Source organism: Telmatherina bonti, assembly GCF_933228915.1.
Source record: "Telmatherina bonti genome assembly, chromosome: 16".
NCBI classification, from domain to species: domain Eukaryota; kingdom Metazoa; phylum Chordata; class Actinopteri; order Atheriniformes; family Telmatherinidae; genus Telmatherina; species Telmatherina bonti.
The window spans coordinates 2,687,341-2,710,226 of record NC_136614.1 but is presented as its reverse complement, the minus strand read 5'-3'; positions in this window follow the sequence as shown (position 1 = coordinate 2,710,226).

The following is a 22,886-nucleotide window of genomic DNA, read 5'->3' as shown; positions in this document are numbered from 1 at the left end:
AACCCCCCTTCCTTCGAGCGCAGCATCTCTTTTACGTGCATGTTCTGCTGAAATAAAGAAAAATTGAAAAACGAAGGATGGAGAGAGCAGGAGAGGTAAAGCTACCGTTGTCCTCTTCTGTGTATGCTGCTGCACCATCCTCCTCATCATCCCCCCTCCTCCCTCCTCTCTGCCTCCTCCTCCTCCTCTCTGTCAGTGAAGGCATGGCCAGTTATCTCGGCGACAAAAGAGAGAGAGAGTGATGGAGAGACCTTGAGAATGAGTAGGGAGAGTGAGAGAGAGAGCGAAAGAGGCTGCAGACTTTCAGAGCAGAGAGGAAGAGGAGCAGGAAGAAGCAGAATATCCATCTTCGCCATATCAGTAGGTTTTCCTTTCTGTCTTTCTGTAAAACATTCCTCTCCGTCTGCTGTCACGCTGCTCGGGTTCTGGAGGACGTCCTTTCATGGACTGGTCTCCAACAGGGACAGGATGTCTGTTGTCACTGGACATTGTCTGCTAAGGTGTGAGTCCATAGACCTGACTTAAGATTCACTGAACGTCTGTCTGTCTGTCTCCTCCAACGTCTCCATGTGTCTGTTTCCTCCAATGTCTCCATGTGTCTGTCTCCTCCAATGTCTTCATGTGTCTTTCTCCTCCAGCGTCTTCATGTGTCTGTCTCCTCCAGCGTCTTCATGTGTCTGTGTCCTCCAACGTCTTCATGTGTCTGTCTCCTCCAATGTCTCGATGTGTCTTTCTCCTCCAACGTCTCCATGTGTCTGTCTCCTCCAACGTCTCCATGTGTCTTTCTCCTCCAGCTTCTTCATGTGTCTGTCTCCTCCAGCGTCTTCATGTGTCTGTGTCCTCCAACGTCTTCATGTGTCTGTCTCCTCCAATGTCTCGATGTGTCTTTCTCCTCCAACGTCTCCATGTGTCTGTCTCCTCCAATGTCTTCATGTGTCTTTCTCCTCCAGCGTCTTCATGTGTCTGTCTCCTCCAGCGTCTCCATGTGTCTGTTTCCTCCAATGTCTCCATGTGTCTGTCTCCTCCAATGTCTTCATGTGTCTTTCTCCTCCAGCGTCTTCATGTGTCTGTCTCCTCCAGCGTCTTCATGTGTCTGTGTCCTCCAACGTCTTCATGTGTCTGTCTCCTCCAACGTCTCGATGTGTCTTTCTCCTCCAACGTCTCCATGTGTCTTTCTCCTCCAGCGTCTTCATGTGTCTGTCTCCTCCAGCGTCTTCATGTGTCTGTGTCCTCCAACGTCTTCATGTGTCTGTCTCCTCCAATGTCTCGATGTGTCTTTCTCCTCCAACGTCTCCATGTGTCTGTCTCCTCCAACGTCTCCATGTGTCTTTCTCCTCGAATGTCTCCATGTGTCTGTGTCCTCCAACGTCTCCATGTGTCTTTCTCCTCCAATGTCTCCATGTGTCTGTGTCCTCCAACGTCTCCATGTGTCTGTCTCCTCCAACGTCTCCATGTGTCTGTCTTCTCCAACGTCTCCATGTGTGTGTCTCCTCCAACGTCACCATGTGTCTGTCTCCTCCAACGTCTTCATGTGTCTGTGTCCTCCAATGTCTCCATGTGTCTGTGTCCTCCAACGTCCCCATGTGTCTGTCTCCTCCAACGTCTCCATGTGTCTGTCTCCTCCAATGTCTACATGTGTCTGTCTCCTCCAACGTCTCCATGTGTCTGTGTCCTCCAACGTCTCCATGTGTCTGTCTCCTCCAACGTCTCCATGTGTCTGTCTCCTCCAACATCTCCATGTGTCCGTCTTCTCCAATGTCTCCATGTGTCTGTGTCCTCCAACGTCTCCATGTGTCTGTCTCCTCCAACATGTCCATGTGTCTGTCTCCTCCAATGTCTCCATGTGTCTGTCTCCTCCAACGTCTCCATGTGTCTGTCTCCTCCAACGTCTCCATGTGTCTGTCTTCTCCAACGTCTCCATGTGTCTGTCTCCTCCAACGTCTCCATGTGTCTGTCTCCTCTAACGTCTCCATTTGTCTGTCTCCTCCAACGTCTCCATGTGTCCGTCTTCTCCAATGTCTCCATGTGTCTGTCTCCTCCAGCGTCTTCATATGTCTTTCTCCTCCAACGTCTCCATGTGTCTTTCTCCTCCAACGTCTCCATGTGTCTGTCTCCTCCAGCGTCTTCATGTGTCTGTCTCCTCCAGTGTTTTCATATGTCTTTCTCCTCCAACGTCTCCATGTGTCCGTCTTCACCAATGTCTCCATGTGTCTGTTTCCTCCAACGTCTCCATGTGTCTGTGTCCTCCAATGTCTCCATGTGTCTGTTTCCTCCAATGTCTCCATGTGTCTGTCTCCTCCAACGTCTCCATGTGTCTTTCTCCTCCAACGTCCCCATGTGTCTGTCTCCTCTAACCTCTCCATGTGTCTGTCTCCTCCAACGTCTCCATGTGTCTGTCTCCTCTAACGTCTCCATGTGTCTGTCTCCACTAACGTCTCCATGTGTCTTTCCCCTCCAACGTCTCCATGTGTCTGTCTCCTCTAACGTTTCCATGTGTCTGTCTCCTTCAACGTCTCCATGTGTCTGTCTCCTCTAACGTCGCCATGTGTCTGTCTCCTCCAACGTCTCCATGTGTCCGTCTCCTCTAACGTCTCCATGTGTCTGTGTCCTCCAACGTCTCTATGTGTCTGTCTCCTCTAACGTCTCCATGTGTCTGTCTCCTCCAACGTCTCCATGTGTCTGTCTCCTCCAACGTCTCTATGTGTCTGTCTCCTCTAACGTCTCCATGTGTCTGTCTCCTCCAACGTCTCCATGTGTCTGTTTCCACCAATGTCTCCATGTGTCTGTGTCCTCCAGCGTCTTCATGTGTCTGTCTCCTCCAATGTCTCCATGTGTCTGTCTCCTCCAACGTCTCCATGTGTCTGTCTGCTCTAACGTCTCCATGTGTCTGTGTCCTCCAGCGTCTTCATGTGTCTGTCTCCTCCAATGTCTCCATGTGTCTGTCTCCTCCAACGTCTCCATGTGTCTGTCTGCTCTAACGTCTCCATGTGTCTGTGTCCTCCAACGTCTCCATGTGTCTGTCTGCTCTAACGTCGCCATGTGTCTGTCTCCTCCAACGTCTCCATGTGTCTGTCTCCTCCAACGTCTCCATGTGTCTGTGTCCTCCAACGTCTCCATGTGTCTTTCTCCTCTAACGTCTCCATGTGTCTGTCTCCTCCAACGTCTCCATGTGTCTGTGTCCTCCAACGTCTCCATGTGTCTTTCTCCTCTAACGTCTCCATGTGTCTGTCTCCTCCAACGTCTCCATGTGTCTGTCTCCTCCAACGTCTCCATGTGTCTGTCTCCTCCAACGTCTCCATGTGTCTTTCTCCTCTAACGTCTCCATGTGTCTGTCTCCTCTAACGTCTCCATGTGTCTGTCTCCTCCAACGTCTCTATGTGTCTGTCTCCTCTAACGTCTCCATGTGTCTGTCTCCTCCAACGTCTCCATGTGTCTGTTTCCACCAATGTCTCCATGTGTCTGTGTCCTCCAGCGTCTTCATGTGTCTGTCTCCTCCAATGTCTCCATGTGTCTGTCTCCTCCAACGTCTCCATGTGTCTGTCTGCTCTAACGTCTCCATGTGTCTGTGTCCTCCAGCGTCTTCATGTGTCTGTCTCCTCCAATGTCTCCATGTGTCTGTCTCCTCCAACGTCTCCATGTGTCTGTCTGCTCTAACGTCTCCATGTGTCTGTGTCCTCCAACGTCTCCATGTGTCTGTCTGCTCTAACGTCGCCATGTGTCTGTCTCCTCCAACGTCTCCATGTGTCTGTCTCCTCCAACGTCTCCATGTGTCTGTCTGCTCTAACGTCTCCATGTGTCTGTCTCCTCTAACGTCTCCATGTGTCTGTCTCCTCCAACGTCTCCATGTGTCTGTCTCCTCCAACGTCTCCATGTGTCTGTCTCCTCTAACGTCTCCATGTGTCTGTCTCCTCTAACGTCTCCATGTGTCTGTGTCCTCCAATGTCTCCATGTGTCCGTCTTCTCCAATGTCTCCATGTGTCTGTTTCCACCAATGTCTCCATGTGTCTGTGTCCTCCAGCGTCTTCATGTGTCTGTCTCCTCTAACGTCTCCATGTGTCTGTCTCCTCTAACGTCTCCATGTGTCTGTGTCCTCCAATGTCTCCATGTGTCCGTCTTCTCCAATGTCTCCATGTGTCTGTTTCCACCAATGTCTCCATGTGTCTTTCTCCTCCAACGTCTCCATGTGTCTTTCTCCTCCAACGTCTCCATGTGTCTGTCTCCTCTAACGTCTCCATGTGTCTGTCTCCTCCAACGTCTCCATGTGTCTGTCTCCTCCAGCATCTTCATGTGTCTGTCTCCTCCTAGTCTCCATGTGTCTGTGTCCTCCAACGTCTCCATGTGTCTGTCTCCTCTAACGTCTCCATGTGTCTGTCTCCTCTAACGTCTCCATGTGTGTCTCCTCCAACTTCTCCATGTGTCCGTCTCCTCTAACGTCTCCATGTGTCTTTCTCCTCTAACGTCTCCATGTGTCTGTCTCCTCCAATGTCTCCATGTGTCTGTCTCCACCAACGTCTCCATGTGTCTGTCTCCTCCAATGTCTCCATGTGTCTGTCTTCTCCAACGTCTCTATGTGTCTGTCTCCTCTAACGTCTCCATGTGTCTGTCTCCTCTAACGTCTCCATGTGTCTGTCTCCTCCAACATCTCCATGTGTCTTGCTCCTCCAACGTCTCCACGTTTCTGTCTCCTCTAACGTCTCCATGTGTCTGTCTCCTCTAACATCTCCATGTGTCTGTCTCCTCCAATGTCTCCATGTGTCTTTCTCCTCCAACGTATCCATGTGTCTGTCTCCTCCAACGTCTCCATGTGTCTGTCTCCTCCAACGTCTCCATGTGTCTGTCTCCTCCAACGTCTCCATGTGTCTGTCTCCTCCAACGTCTCCATGTGTCTGTTTCCTCCAATGTCTCCATGTGTCTGTGTCCTCCAACGTCTCCATGTGTCTGTCTCCTCCAACGTCTCCATGTGTCTTTCTCCTCCAACGTCTCCATGTGTCTGTGTCCTCCAACGTCTCCATGTGTCTGTGTCCTCCAACGTCTCCATGTGTCTGTCTCCTCCAACGTCTCCATGTGTCTTTCTCCTCCAACGTCTCCATGTGTCTGTCTCTTCCAACGTCTCCATGTGTCTGTCTCCTCCAATGTCTCCATGTGTCTGTTTCCTCCAATGTCTCCATGTGTCTGTGTCCTCCAACGTCTCCATGTGTCTGTCTCCTCCAACGTCTCCATGTGTCTTTCTCCTCCAACGTCTCCATGTGTCTGTCTCTTCCAACGTCTCCATGTGTCTGTCTCCTCCAACGTCTCCATGTGTCTGTCTCCTCCAACGTCTCCATGTGTCTTTCTCCTCCAACGTCTCCATGTGTCTGTCTCTTCCAACGTCTCCATGTGTCTTTCTCCTCCAACGTCTTCATGTGTCTGTCTCCTCCAACGTCTCCATGTGTCTTTGTCCTCCAACGTCTCCATGTGTCTTTCTCCTCCAACGTCTCCATGTGTCCTTCTCCTCCAACGTCTCCATGTGTCTTTCTCCTCCAACGTCTCCATGTGTCTTTCTCCTCCAACGTCTCCATGTGTCTGTCTCCTCCAGCGTCTTCATGTGTCTGTGTCCTCCAACGTCTTCATGTGTCCGTCTTCTCCAATGTCTCCATGTGTCTGTCTCCTCTAACGTCTCCATGTGTCTGTCTCCTCCAATGTCTCCATGTGTCTGTGTCCTCCAACGTCTCCATGTGTCTGTCTCCTCCAATGTCTCCATGTGTCTTTCTCCTCCAACGTCTCCATGTGTCTTTCTCCTCCAACGTCTCCATGTGTCTTTCTCCTCCAACGTCTTCATGTGTCTGTGTCCTCCAACATCTCCATGTGTCTGTCTCCTCCAACGTCTCCATGTGTCTGTCTCCTCCAACGTCTCCATGTGTCTGTCTCCTCCAGCGTCTTCATGTGTCTGTCTCCTCCAGCGTCTTCATGTGTCTGTGTCCTCCAACGTCTCCATGTGTCTGTCTCCTCCAACGTCTCCATGTGTCTGTCTCCTCTAACGTCTCCATGTGTCTGTCTCCTCCAATGTCTCCATGTGTCTTTCTCCTCCAACATCTCCATGTGTCTTTGTCCTCCAGCGTCTTCATATGTCTGTCTCCTCCAATGTCTCCATGTGTCTGTCGCCTCCAACGTCTCCATGTGTCTTTCTCCTCCAACGTCTTCATGTGTCTGTGTCCTCCAACGTCTCCATGTGTCTGTGTCCTCCAATGTCTCCATGTGTCCGTCTTCTCCAATGTCTCCATGTGTCTGTTTCCACCAATGTCTCCATGTGTCTGTCTCCTCCAATGTCTCCATGTGTCTGTCTCTTCTAACTTCTTAATGTGTCTGTCTCCTCCAATGTCTCCATGTGTCTGTCTCTTCTAACTTCTTAATGTGTCTTTCTCCTCCAACGTCTCCATGTGTCTGTGTCCTCCAACGTCTTCAGGTGTCTGTCTCCTCCAACGTCTTCATGTGTCTGTCTCCTCCAACGTCTTTGTGTCTGGGTCCTCCAACGTCTTCATTTGTCTGTCTCCTCCAATGTCTTCATGTGCCTGTCTCCTCCAACGTCTTCATGTGTCTGTCTCCTCCAACGTCTTCATATTTCTGTGTCCTCCAAGATCTCCATGTGTCTGTGTCCTCCAACGTCTCCATGTGTCTGTCTCGTTCAACGTCTCCATGTGTCGGTCTCCTCCAATGTCTCCATGTGTCTGTCTCCTCCAGGGTCTTCATGTGTCTGTCTCCTCCAACAACTTCATGTGTCTGTGTCCTCCAATGTTTCCATGTGTCTGTGTCCTCCAACGTCTCCATGTGTCCATCTCCTCCAATAACTCCATGTGTCTTTCTCCTCCAACGTCTTCATGTGTCTGTCTCCTCCAACGTCTCCATGTGTCTTTGTCCTCCAACGTCTCCATGTGTCTTTCTCCTCCAACGTCTCCATGTGTCTGTCTCCTCCAACGTCTCCATGTGTCTGTGTCCTCCAGCGTCTTCATGTGTCTTTCTCCTCCAACGTCTCCATGTGTCTTTCTCCTCCAACGTCTCCATGTGTCTGTCTCCTCCAACATCTCCATGTGTCTGTGTCCTCCAACGTCTTCAGGTGTCTGTCTCCTCCAACGTCTTCATGTGTCTGTCTCCTCCAACGTCTTTGTGTCTGGGTCCTCCAACGTCTTCATTTGTCTGTCTCCTCCAATGTCTTCATGTGCCTGTCTCCTCCAACGTCTTCATGTGTCCGTCTCCTCCAACGTCTCCATATGTCTGTGTCCTCCAAGATCTCCATGTGTCTGTGTCCTCCAACGTCTCCATGTGTCTGTCTCGTTCAACGTCTCCATGTGTCGGTCTCCTCCAATGTCTCCATGTGTCTGTCTCCTCCAGGGTCTTCATGTGTCTGTCTCCTCCAACAACTTCATGTGTCTGTGTCCTCCAATGTTTCCATGTGTCTGTGTCCTCCAACGTCTCCATGTGTCCATCTCCTCCAATAACTCCATGTGTCTTTCTCCTCCAACGTCTTCATGTGTCTGTCTCCTCCAACGTCTCCATGTGTCTTTGTCCTCCAACGTCTCCATGTGTCTTTCTCCTCCAACGTCTCCATGTGTCTGTCTCCTCCAACGTCTCCATGTGTCTTTCTCCTCCAACGTCTCCATGTGTCTGTCTCCTCCAGCGTCTTCATGTGTCTTTGTCCTCCAACGTCTTCATGTGTCCGTCTTCTCCAATGTCTCCATGTGTCTGTCTCCTCTAACGTCTCCATGTGTCTGTCTCCTCCAATGTCTCCATGTGTCTGTGTCCTCCAACGTCTCCATGTGTCTGTCTCCTCCAATGTCTCCATGTGTCTGTCTCCTCCAACGTCTTCATGTGTCTGTGTCCTCCAACATCTCCATGTGTCTGTCTCCTCCAACGTCTCCATGTGTCTGTCTCCTCCAACGTCTCCATGTGTCTGTCTCCTCCAGCGTCTTCATGTGTCTGTCTCCTCCAGCGTCTTCATGTGTCTGTCTCCTACTAGTCTCCATGTGTCTGTCTCCTCCAACGTCTCCATGTGTCTGTCTCCTCTAACGTCTCCATGTGTCTGTCTCCTCCAATGTCTCCATGTGTCTGTCTCCTCCAACATCTCCATGTGTCTTTGTCCTCCAGCGTCTTCATATGTCTGTCTCCTCCAATGTCTCCATGTGTCTGTCGCCTCCAACGTCTCCATGTGTCTTTCTCCTCCAACGTCTTCATGTGTCTGTGTCCTCCAATGTCTCCATGTGTCTGTCTCCTCCAACGTCTCCATGTGTCTGTCTCCTCTAACGTCTCCATGTGTCTGTCTCCTCCAACGTCTCCATGTGTCTTTCTCCTCTAACGTCTCCATGTGTCTGTCTCCTCCAGCGTCTTCATGTGTCTTTCTCCTCCAACGTCTCCATGTGTCTGTCTCCTCTAACGTCTCCATGTGTCTGTGTCCTCCAATGTCTCCATGTGTCTGTGTCCTCCAATGTCTCCATGTGTCTGTCTCCTCCAATGTCTCCATGTGTCTGTCTCTTCTAACTTCTTAATGTGTCTGTCTCCTCCAACGTCTCCATGTGTCTTTCTCCTCCAACATCTCCATGTGTCTGTTTCCTCCAACGTCTCCATGTGTCTGTCGCCTCCAACGTCTCCATGTGTCTGTGTCCTCCAACATCTACATGTGTCCGTCTTCTCCATTGTCTCCATGTGTCTGTCTCCTCTAACGTCTCTATGTGTCTGTCTCCTCCAACGTCTCCATGTGTCTATTTCCTCCAATGTCTCCATGTGTCTGTCTCCTCCAACGTCTCCATGTGTCTGTGTCCTCCAGCGTCTTCATGTGTCTTTCTCCTCCAACGTCTCCATGTGTCTTTCTCCTCCAACGTCTCCATGTGTCTGTCTCCTCCAACATCTCCATGTGTCTGTGTCCTCCAACGTCTTCAGGTGTCTGTCTCCTCCAACGTCTTCATGTGTCTGTCTCCTCCAACGTCTTTGTGTCTGGGTCCTCCAACGTCTTCATTTGTCTGTCTCCTCCAATGTCTTCATGTGCCTGTCTCCTCCAACGTCTTCATGTGTCTGTCTCCTCCAACGTCTCCATATTTCTGTGTCCTCCAAGATCTCCATGTGTCTGTGTCCTCCAACGTCTCCATGTGTCTGTCTCCTCCAACGTCTCCATATTTCTGTGTCCTCCAAGATCTCCATGTGTCTGTCTCCTCCAACGTCTTCATGTGTCTGTCTCCTCCAACGTCTTTGTGTCTGGGTCCTCCAACGTCTTCATTTGTCTGTCTCCTCCAATGTCTTCATGTGCCTGTCTCCTCCAACGTCTTCATGTGTCTGTCTCCTCCAACGTCTCCATATTTCTGTGTCCTCCAAGATCTCCATGTGTCTGTGTCCTCCAACGTCTTCAGGTGTCTGTCTCCTCCAACGTCTTCATGTGTCTGTCTCCTCCAACGTCTTTGTGTCTGGGTCCTCCAACCTCTTCATTTGTCTGTCTCCTCCAATGTCTTCATGTGCCTGTCTCCTCCAACGTCTTCATGTGTCTGTCTCCTCCAACGTCTCCATATTTCTGTGTCCTCCAAGATCTCCATGTGTCGGTCTCCTCCAATGTCTCCATGTGTCTGTCTCCTCCAGGGTCTTCATGTGTCTGTCTCCTCCAACAACTTCATGTGTCTGTGTCCTCCAATGTTTCCATGTGTCTGTGTCCTCCAACGTCTCCATGTGTCCATCTCCTCCAATAACTCCATGTGTCTTTCTCCTCCAACGTCTTCATGTGTCTGTCTCCTCCAACGTCTCCATGTGTCTTTGTCCTCCAACGTCTCCATGTGTCTTTCTCCTCCAACGTCTCCATGTGTCTGTCTCCTCCAACGTCTCCATGTGTCTTTCTCCTCCAACGTCTCCATGTGTCTTTCTCCTCCAACGTCTCCATGTGTCTGTCCCCTCCAGCGTCTTCATGTGTCTGTGTCCTCCAAAGTCTTCATGTGTCCGTCTTCTCCAATGTCTCCATGTGTCTGTCTCCTCTAACGTCTCCATGTGTCTGTCTCCTCCAATGTCTCCATGTGTCTGTGTCCTCCAACGTCTCCATGTGTCTGTCTCCTCCAATGTCTCCATGTGTCTGTCTCCTCCAACGTCTTCATGTTTCTGTGTCCTCCAACATCTCCATGTGTCTGTCTCCTCCAACGTCTCCATGTGTCTGTCTCCTCCAACGTCTCCATGTCTCTGTCTCCTCCAGCGTCGTCATGTGTCTGTCTCCTCCAGCGTCTTCATGTGTCTGTCTCCTACTAGTCTCCATGTGTCTGTCTCCTCCAACGTCTCCATGTGTCTGTCTCCTCTAACGTCTCCATGTGTCTGTCTCCTCCAATGTCTCCATGTGTCTGTCTCCTCCAACATCTCCATGTGTCTTTGTCCTCCAGCGTCTTCATATGTCTGTCTCCTCCAATGTCTCCATGTGTCTGTCGCCTCCAACGTCTCCATGTGTCTTTCTCCTCTAACGTCTTCATGTGTCTGTGTCCTCCAATGTCTCCATGTGTCTGTCTCCTCCAACGTCTCCATGTGTCTGTCTCCTCCAACGTCTCCATGTGTCTGTCTCCTCCAACGTCTCCATGTGTCTTTCTCCTCTAACGTCTCCATGTGTCTGTCTCCTCCAGCGTCTTCATGTGTCTTTCTCCTCCAACGTCTCCATGTGTCTGTCTCCTCTAACGTCTCCATGTGTCTGTGTCCTCCAATGTCTCCATGTGTCTGTCTCCTCCAATGTCTCCATGTGTCTGTCTCTTCTAACTTCTTAATGTGTCTGTCTCCTCCAACGTCTCCATGTGTCTGTGTCCTCCAACATCTCCATGTGTCTGTTTCCTCCAACGTCTCCATGTGTCTGTCGCCTCCAACGTCTCCATGTGTCTGTCTCCTCCAACATCTACATGTGTCCGTCTTCTCCATTGTCTCCATGTGTCTGTCTCCTCTAACGTCTCTATGTGTCTGTCTCCTCCAACGTCTCCATGTGTCTATTTCCTCCAATGTCTCCATGTGTCTGTCTCCTCCAACGTCTCCATGTGTCTGTGTCCTCCAGCGTCTTCATGTGTCTTTCTCCTCCAACGTCTCCATGTGTCTTTCTCCTCCAACGTCTCCATGTGTCTGTCTCCTCCAACATCTCCATGTGTCTGTGTCCTCCAACGTCTTCAGGTGTCTGTCTCCTCCAACGTCTTCATGTGTCTGTGTCCTCCAACGTCTTTGTGTCTGGGTCCTCCAACGTCTTCATTTGTCTGTCTCCTCCAATGTCTTCATGTGCCTGTCTCCTCCAACGTCTTCATGTGTCTGTGTCCTCCAACGTCTCCATATGTCTGTGTCCTCCAAGATCTCCATGTGTCTGTGTCCTCCAACGTCTCCATGTGTCTGTCTCGTTCAACGTCTCCATGTGTCGGTCTCCTCCAATGTCTCCATGTGTCTGTCTCCTCCAGGGTCTTCATGTGTCTGTCTCCTCCAACAGCTTCATGTGTCTGTGTCCTCCAATGTTTCCATGTGTCTGTGACCTCCAACGTCTCCATGTGTCCATCTCCTCCAATAACTCCATGTGTCTGTCTCCTCCAACGTCTCCATGTGTTCATCTCTTCCAATGTCTCCATGTGTGTCCTCCAACGCCTCCATGTGTCTGTGTCCTCCAACATCGCTTTGTGTCTGTCTCCTCCAATAACTACATGTGTCTGTCTCCTCCAACGTCTCCATGTGTTCATCTCTTGCAATGTCTCCATGTGTCTCCTCCAACTCCTCCATGTGTCTGTCTCTTCCAACGTCTACATGTGTCTATATCTTCCAATGTCTCCATGTGTCTCCTCCAACGCCTCCATGTGTCTTTCTCCTCCAACGTCTACATGTGTCTATATCCTCCAATGTCTCCATGTGTCTGTCTCTTCCAACGTCTACATGTGTCTATATCCTCCAATGTCTCCATGTGTCTGTCTCTTCCATTGTCTCCATGTGTCTGTGTCCTCAAACATCTCCATCTTTCTGTCTCTTCTAATCTCTCCATGTATCCATCACCTTTAACGTTTAATTGTCCTTCATCCACTGTCGTCCCTATGTGTCCATCTCCTTTAATGTCTCCATCTTCCCATAATCAGTGACTGGCTAAGGTCAAACAACGACCAGCTAACATAACTCAGCGAATGACTAACATCAAACTGCGACCGGCTAACATCACACAGCGACTGATGTCTCCTCCTCCATTTGGTTTTCTGGTGACAACTTGAACACCAAGTTGCCCCCCGATATGCCCATCGGTGTGTGTGTGTGAATGGGTGAATGTGACAAGTAGTATGAAGCACTTTGAGTGGTCTGCATGACTAGAAAAGTGCTATAGAAGTACAAGTCCATTTACCATTTACCATTTAACTGGCTAACATCAGACAGCGACTGACTAACCTTAGAGCGACTGGCTAATGTCACACAGCAGCTGGCTAACGTCAGAGCAATTGGCTAACATCACACAGCAACTGGCTAATGTCAGAGCAACTGGCTAATGTCACACAGCAACTGGCTAACGTCAGAGCAATTGGCTAACATCACACAGCAACTGGCTAACGTCAGAGCAATTGGCTAACATCACACAGCAACTGGCTAATGTCACACAGCAACTGGCTAATGTCAGAGCAACTGGCTAATGTCACACAGCAGCTGGCTAACGTCACACAGCAACTGGCTAATGTCAGAGCAACTGGCTAATGTCACACAGCAACTGGCTAATGTCACACAGCAACTGGCTAATGTCAGAGCAACTGGCTAATGTCACACAGCAACTGGCTAATGTCAGAGCAACTGGCTAATGTCACACAGCAACTGGCTAATGTCAGAGCAACTGGCTAATGTCACACAGCAACTGGCTAACGTCAGAGCAACTGGCTAATGTCACACAGCAGCTGGCTAACGTCAGAGCAATTGGCTAACATCACACAGCAGCTGGCTAACGTCAGAGCAATTGGCTAACATCACACAACAACTGGCTAACATAAGAGCAACTGGCTAATGTCACACAGCAACTGGCTAACGTCAGAGCAATTGGCTAACATCACACAGCAACTGGCTAATGTCAGAGCAATTGGCCAACATCACACAGCAACTGGCTAACGTCAGAGCAACTGGCTAATGTCACACAGCAACTGGCTAACATCACACAGGAACTGGCCAACATCAGACAGCGACTGGTTAACATCACACAGCGACTGGTTAACATCAGAAAGCGACTGGCTAACGTCAGAGCGACTGGTTAACATCACACAGCGACTGGCTAATATCAAAGCGACTGGTTAACATCAGTCAGCGACTGGCTAACATTAGAGCGACTGGTTAACATCACACACCGACTGGTTAACATCAGTCAGCGACTGGCTAACATCAGAGCGACTGGTTGACATCAGTCAGCGACTGGCTAACATCAGAGCGACCAGTTAACATCAGACAGCGACTGGCTAACATCAGTCAACGACTGGCTAACATCAGACAGCGACTGGCTAACGTCAGAGCGACTGGTTAACATCAGTCAGCGACTGGCTAACATCAGAGCGACTGGTTAACATCAGTCAGCGACTGGCTAACATCAGAGCGACAGGTTAACATCACACACCGACTGGTTAACATCAGACAGCGCACGGTTAACATCAGACAGCGACCAGTTAACATCAGACAGCGACTGGCTAACATCATACAGCGACCAGTTAACATCAGACAGCGACTGGCTAACATCAGTCAGCGACTGGCTAACATCAGACAGCGACTGGCTAACATCAGACAGCGACTGGCTAACATCAAACAGCGACTGGCTAACATCAGACAGCGACCAGTTAACATCAGACAGTGACCAGTTAACATCAGTCAGCGACTGGCTAACATTAGAGCGACTGGTTAAAATCAGTCAGCGACTGGCTAACATCAGAGCGACTGGTTAACATCACACACCGACTGGTTAATATCAGACAGCGACTGGCTAACATCAGACAGCGACCAGTTAACATCAGACAGCGACTGGTTAACATCACACACCGACTGGTTAACATCACACACCGACTGGCTAACATCAGAGCGACTGGTTAACATCAGTCAGCGACTGGCTAACATCAGACAGCGACTGGCTAACATCAGAGCGACTAGCTAACATCAGTCAGCGACTGGCTAACATCAGTCAGCGACTGGCTAACATCAGAGCGACTGGCTAACATCAGACAGCGACTGGCTAACATCAGAGCGACTAGCTAACATCAGTCAGCGACTGGCTAACAACAGAGCGACTGGTTAACATCAGTCAGCGACTGGCTAACATCAGAGCAACGGGTTAACATCACACACCGACTGGTTAACATCAGTCAGCGACTGGCTAACATCAGAGCGACTGGTTAACATCAGTCAGCGACTAGCTAACATCAGTCAGCGACTGGCTAACATCAGAGCGACTGGTTAACATCAGTCAGCGACTGGCTAACATCAGAGCGACTGGTTAACATCACACACCGACTGGTTAACATCAGTCAGCGACTGGCTAACATCAGAGCGACTGGTTAACATCAGTCAGCGACTGGCTAACATCAGAGCGACTGGTTAACATCAGAGCGACTGGTTAACATCAGAGCGACTGGTTAACATCAGTCAGCGACTGGCTAACATCAGAGCGACTGGTTAACATCAGTCAGCGACTGGCTAACATTAGAGCGACTGGCTAACATCAGAGCGACTGGTTAACATCAGTCAGAAACTAGCTAACATCAGAGCGACTGGTTAACATCAGTCAGCGACTGGCTAACATCAGAGCGACTGGTTAACATCACACACCGACTGGTTAACATCAGACAGCGACTGGCTAACATCAGACAGTGACCAGTTAACATCAGACAGCGACTGGCTAACATCAGTCAGCGACTGGCTAACATCAGACAGCGACTGGCTAACGTCAGAGCGACTGGTTAACATCAGTCAGCGACTGGCTAACATCAGAGCGACTGGTTAACATCACACACCGACTGGTTAACATCAGACAGCGACTGGCTAACATCAGACAGCAACCAGTTAACATCAGACAGCGACTGGTTAACATCACACACCGATTGGTTAACATCAGTCAGCGACTGGCTAACATCAGAGCGACTGGTTAACATCAGTCAGCGACTGGCTAACATCAGAGCGACTGGCTAACATCAGACAGCGACTGGCTAACATCAGAGCGACTAGCTAACATCAGTCAGCGACTGGCTAACATCAGAGCGACTGGTTAACATCAGTCAGCGACTGGCTAACATCAGAGCGACTGGTTAACATCACACACCGACTGGTTAACATCAGTCAGCGACTGGCTAACATCAGAGCGACTGGTTAACATCAGTCAGCGACTAGCCAACATCAGTCAGCGACTGGCTAACATCAGAGCGACTGGTTAACATCAGTCAGCGACTGGCTAACATCAGAGCGAATGGTTAACATCAGTCAGCGACTAGCTAACATCAGAGCGACTGGTTAACATCAGAGCGACTGGTTAACATCACACACCGACTGGTTAACATCAGTCAGCGACTGGCTAACATCAGAGCGACTGGTTAACTTCAGTCAGCGACTAGCTAACATCAGTCAGCGACTGGCTAACATCAGAGCGACTGGTTAACATCTGTCAGCGACTGGCTAACATCAGAGCGACTGGTTAACATCACACACCGACTGGTTAACATCAGTCAGCGACTGGCAAACATCAGAGCGACTGGTTAACATCAGAGCGACTGGTTAACATCAGTCAGCGACTGGCTAACATCAGAGCGACTGGCTAACATCAGTCAGCGACTGGTTAACATCAAAGCGACTGGCTAACATCAGTCAGCGACTGGCTAACATCAGAGCGACTGGTTAACATCAGTCAGCGACTGGCTAACATCAGAGCGACTGGTTAACATCACACACCGACTGGTTAACATCAGTCAGCGACTGGCTAACATCAGAGCGACTGGTTAACATCAGTCAGCGACTAGCCAACATCAGTCAGCGACTGGCTAACATCAGAGCGACTGGTTAACATCAGTCAGCGACTGGCTAACATCAGGCCGACTGGTTAACATCACACACCGACTGGTTAACATCAGTCAGCGACTGGCTAACATCAGAGCGACTGGTTAACATCAGTCAGCGACTGGCTAACATCAGAGCGACTGGTTAACATCAGAGCGACTGGTTAACATCACACACCGACTGGTTAACATCAGTCAGCGACTGGCTAACATCAGAGCGACTGGTTAACTTCAGTCAGCGACTAGCTAACATCAGTCAGCGACTGGCTAACATCAGAGCGACTGGTTAACATCAGTCAGCGACTGGCTAACATCAGAGCGACTGGTTAACATCACACACCGACTGGTTAACATCAGTCAGCGACTGGCAAACATCAGAGCGACTGGTTAACATCAGAGCGACTGGTTAACATCAGTCAGCGACTGGCTAACATCAGAGCGACTGGCTAACATCAGTCAGCGACTGGTTAACATCAAAGCGACTGGCTAATATCAGTCAGCGACTGGCTAACATCAGAGCGACTAGTTAACATCACACACCGACTGGCTAACATCAGAGCGACTGGTTAACATCACACACCGACTGGTTAACATCAGACAGCGACTGGCTAACATCAGAGCGACTGGCTAACATCAGAGCGACTGGTTAACATCAGTCAGCGACTGGCTAACATCAGAGCGACTGGCTAACATCAGACAGCGACTGGCTAACATCAGAGCGACTGGTTAACATCACACACCGACTGGTTAACATCAGACAGCGACTGGCTAACATCAGACAGCGACCAGTTAACCTCAGTCAGCGACTGGCTAACATCAGACAGCGACTGGCTAACGTCAGAGCGAATGGTTAACATCAGTCAGCGACTGGCTAACATCAGAGCGACTGGTTAACATCAGAGCGACTGGTTAACATCACACACCGAATGGTTAACATCAGACAGCGCACGGTTAACATCAGACAGCGACCAGTTAACATCAGACAGCGACTGGCTAACATCATACAGCGACCAGGTAACATCAGACAGCGACTGGCTAACATCAGTCAGCGACTGGCTAACATCAGACAGCGACTGGCTAACATCAGACAGCGACTGGCTAACAACAGACAGCGACCAGTTAACATCAGACAGCGACCAGTTAACATCAGTCAGCGACTGGCTAACATTAGAGCGACTGGTTAACATCAGTCAGCGACTGGCTAACATCAGAGCGACTGGTTAACATCACACACCGACTGGTTAACATCAGACAGCGACTGGCTAACATCAGACAGCGACCAGTTAACATCAGACAGCGACTGGTTAACATCACACACCGACTGGTTAACATCAGACAGCGACTGGCTAACATCAGACAGCGACTGGCTAACATCAGACAGCGACCAGTTAACATCAGTCAGTGACTGGCTAACATCAGAGCGACTGGTTAACATCAGTCAGCGACTGGCTAACATCAGAGCGACTGGTTAACATCACACACCGACTGGTTAACATCAGTCAGCGACTGGCTAACATTAGAGCGACTGGTTAACATCAGTCAGCGACTGGCTAACATCAGTCAGCGACTGGCTAACATCAGAGCGACTGGTTAACATCAGTCAGCGACTGGCTAACATCAGGCCGACTGGTTAACATCACACACCGACTGGTTAACATCAGTCAGCGACTGGCTAACATCAGAGCGACTGGTTAACATCAGTCAGCGACTGGCTAACATCAGAGCGACTGGTTAACATCAGAGCGACTGGTTAACATCACACACCGACTGGTTAACATCAGTCAGCGACTGGCTAACATCAGAGCGACTGGTTAACTTCAGTCAGCGACTAGTTAACATCAGTCAGCGACTGGCTAACATCAGAGCGACTGGTTAACATCAGTCAGCGACTGGCTAACATCAGAGCGACTGGTTAACATCACACACCGACTGGTTAACATCAGTCAGCGACTGGCAAACATCAGAGCGACTGGTTAACATCAGAGCGACTGGTTAACATCAGTCAGCGACTGGCTAACATCAGAGCGACTGGCTAACATCAGTCAGCGACTGGTTAACATCAAAGCGACTGGCTAATATCAGTCAGCGACTGGCTAACATCAGAGCGACTAGTTAACATCACACACCGACTGGCTAACATCAGAGCGACTGGTTAACATCACACACCGACTGGTTAACATCAGACAGCGACTGGCTAACATCAGAGCGACTGGCTAACATCAGAGCGACTGGTTAACATCTGTCAGCGACTGGCTAACATCAGAGCGACTGGTTAACATCAGACAGCGACTGGCTAACATCAGACAGCGACCAGTTAACATCAGTCAGCGACTGGCTAACATCAGACAGCGACTGGCTAACGTCAGAGCGACTGGTTAACATCAGTCAGCGACTGGCTAACATCAGAGCGACTGGTTAACATCAGAGCGACTGGTTAACATCACACACCGAATGGTTAACATCAGACAGCGCACGGTTAACATCAGACAACGACCAGTTAACATCAGACAGCGACTGGCTAACATCATACAGCGACCAGGTAACATCAGACAGCGACTGGCTAACATCAGTCAGCGACTGGCTACCATCAGACAGCGACTGGCTAACATCAGACAGCGTCTGGCTAACAACAGACAGCGACCAGTTAACATCAGACAGCGACCAGTTAACATCAGTCAGCGACTGGCTAACATTAGAGCGACTGGTTAACATCAGTCAGCGACTGGCTAACATCAGAGCGACTGGTTAACATCACACACCGACTGGTTAACATCAGACAGCGACTGGCTAACATCAGACAGCGACCAGTTAACATCAGACAGCGACTGGTTAAAATCACACACCGACTGGTTAACATCAGACAGCGACTGGCTAACATCAGACAGCGACTGGCTAACATCAGACAGCGACCAGTTAACATCAGTCAGTGACTGGCTAATATCAGACAGCGACCGGTTAACATCAGTCAGCGACTGGCTACCGTCAGACAGCGACCGGTTAACATCAGACAGCGACTGGTTAACATCAGACAGCGACTGGCTAACATCAGAGCGACTGGTTAACATCAGTCAGCGACTGGTTAACATCAGACAGCGACTGGCTAACATCAGACAGCGACCGGTTAACATCAGACAGCGACTGGCTAACATCAGTCAGCGATTGGCTAACATCAGACAGCGACTGGCTAACATCAGTCAGCGATTGGCTAACATCAGACAGCGACTGGCTAACATCAGACAGCGACCAGTTAACATCAGACAGCGACTGGCTAACATCAGACAGCGACTGGCTAACATCAGAAAGCGACCAGTTAACATCAGACAGCGACTGGCTAACATCAGACAGCGACCAGTTAACATCAGACAGCGACTGGCTAACATCAGACAGCGACCAGTTAACATCAGACAGCGACTGGGTAACATCAGACAGCGACTGGCTAACATCAGACAGCGACTGGCCAAAATCAGTCAGCGACTGGCTAACATCAGACAGCGACCAGTTAACATCAGACAGCGACTGGCTAACATCAGTCAGCGACCGGCTAACACCAGACAGCGACCAGTTAACATCAGACAGCGACTGGCTAACATCAGACAGCGACTGGTTAACATCAGTCAGCGACTGGTTAACATCAGACAGCGACTGGCTAACATCAGACAGCGACTGGCTAACATCAGACAGCGACCAGTTAACATCAGACAGCGACTGGCTAACATCAGACAGCGACTGGCTAACATCAGACAGCGACCAGTTAACATCAGTCAGTGACTGGCTAACATCAGACAGCGACCGGTTAACATCAGTCAGCGAATGGCTACCGTCAGACAGCGACCGGTTAACATCTGACAGCGACTGGCTAACATCAGAGCGACTGGTTAACATCAGTCAGCGACTGGTTAACATCAGACAGCGACTGGCTAACATCAGACAGCGACCGGTTAACATCAGACAGCGACTGGCTAACATCAGTCAGCGATTGGCTAACATCAGACAGCGACTGGCTAACATCAGTCAGCGATTGGCTAACATCAGACAGCGACTGGCTAAGATCAGACAGCGACCAGTTAATATCAGACAGCGACTGGCTAACATCAGACAGCGACTGGCTAACATCAGAAAGCGACCAGTTAACATCAGACAGCGACTGGCTAACATCAGACAGCGACCAGTTAACATCAGACAGCGACTGGCTAACATCAGACAGCGACCAGTTAACATCAGACAGCGACTGGGTAACATCAGACAGCGACTGGCTAACATCAGACAGCGACTGGCTAACATCAGTCAGCGACTGGCTAACATCAGACAGCGACCAGTTAACATCAGACAGCGACTGGCTAACATCAGTCAGCGACTGGCTAACACCAGACAGCGACCAGTTAACATCAGACAGCGACTGGCTAACGTCAGACAGCGACTGGTTAACATCAGTCAGCGACTGGTTAACATCAGACCGCGACTGGCTAACATCAGACAGCGACTGGATAACATCAGACAGCGACCAGTTAACATCAGACAGCGACTGGCTAACATCAGACAGCGACTGGTTAACATCAGTCAGCGACCAGTTAACATCAGACAGCGACTGGCTAACATCAGACAGCGACCAGTTAACATCAGTCTGCGACTGGCTAACATTAGAGCGACTGGTTAACATCAGTCAGCGACTGGCTAACATTAGACAGCGACCAGTTAACATCAGACAGCGACTGGTTAACATCACACACCGACTGGTTAACATCAGTCAGCGACTGGCTAACATCAGAGCGACTGGTTAACATCACTCAGCGACTGGCTAACATCAGAGCGACTGGCTAACATCAGACAGCGACTGGCTAACATCAGAGCGACTGGTTAACATCAGTCAGCGACTGGCTAACAGCAGAGCGACTGGTTAACATCACACACCGACTGGTTAACATCAGACAGCGACTGGCTAACATCAGACAGCGACCAGTTAACATCAGACAGCAACTGGCTAACATCAGTCAGCGACTGGCTAACATCAGACAGCGACTGGCTAACGTCAGAGCGACTGGTTAACATCAGTCAGCGACTGGCTAACATCAGAGCGACTGGTTAACATCAGAGCGACTGGTTAACATCACACACCGACCGGTTAACATCAGACAGCGACCAGTTAACATCAGACAGCGACTGGCTAACATCATACAGCGACCAGTTAACATCAGAGCGACTGGCTAACATCAGACAACGACTGGCAAACATCAGACAGCGACTGGCTAACATCACACAGCGACCAGTTAACATCAGACAGCGACCAGTTAACATCAGTCAGCGACTGGCTAACATTAGAGCGACTGGTTAACATCAGTCAGCGACAGGCTAACATCAGAGCGACCAGTTAACATCACACACCGACTGGTTAACATCAGACAGCGACTGGCTAACATCAGACAGCGACCAGTTAACATCAGACAGCGACTGGTTAACATCACATACCGACTGGTTAACATCAGACAGCGACTGGCTAACATCAGACAGCGACTGGCTAACATCAGACAGCGACCAGTTAACATCAGTCAGTGACTGGCTAACATCAGACAGCGACTGGTTAACATCAGTCAGCGACTGGCTACCGTCAGACAGCGACCGGTTAACATCAGACAGCAACTGGCTAACATCAGTCAGCGACAGGCTAACATCAGACAGCGACTGGCTAACGTCAGAGCGACTGGTTAACATCAGTCAGCGACTGGCTAACATCAGAGCGACTGGTTAACATCAGAGCGACTGGTTAACATCACACACCGACCGGTTAACATCAGACAGCGCACGGTTAACATCAGACAGCGACCAGTTAACATCAGACAGCGACTGGCTAACATCATACAGCGACCAGTTAACATCAGAGCGACTGGCTAACATCAGACAGCGACTGGCAAACATCAGACAGCGACTGGCTAACATCACACAGTGACCAGTTAACATCAGACAGCGACCAGTTAACATCAGTCAGCGACTGGCTAACATTAGAGCGACTGGTTAACATCAGTCAGCGACTGGCTAACATCAGACAGCGACCAGTTAACATCACACACCGACTGGTTAACATCAGACAGCGACTGGCTAACATCAGACAGCGACCAGTTAACATCAGTCAGTGACTGGCTAACATCAGACACCGACTGGTTAACATCAGTCAGCGACTGGCTACCGTCAGACAGCGACCGGTTAACATCAGACAGCGACTGGCTAACATCAGAGCGACTTGTTAACATCAGTCAGCGACTGGTTAACATCAGACAGCGACCGGTTAACATCAGTCAGCGACTGGTTATTATCAGTCAGCGACTGCCTAACGTCAGACAGTGACCGGTTAACGTCAGACAGCGACTGGCTAACATCAGAGCGACTGGTTAACATCAGACAGCGACTGGCTAACATCAGACAGCGACTGGCTAACATCAGACAGCGACCAGGTAACATCAGACAGCGACTGGCTAACATCAGTCAGCGATTGGCTAACATCAGACAGCGACCAGTTAACATCAGACAGCGACTGGCTAACATCAGACAGCGACTGGCTAACATCAGACAGCGACCAGTTAACATCAGACAGCGACTGGCTTACATCAGACAGCGACCAGTTAACGTCAGACAGCGACTGGCTAACATCAGACAGCGACCAGTTAACATCAGACAGCAACTGGCTAACATCAGACAGCGACTGGCTAACATCAGAAAGCGACTGGCTAACATCAGTCAGCGACTGGCAAACATCAGACAGCGACCAGTTAACATCAGACAGCGACTGGCTAACATCAGTCAGCGACTGGCTAACATCAGACAGCGACCAGTTAACATCAGACAGCGCCTGGCTAACCTCAGACAGCGACGGGTTAACATCAGTCAGCGACTGGTTAACATCAGACAGCG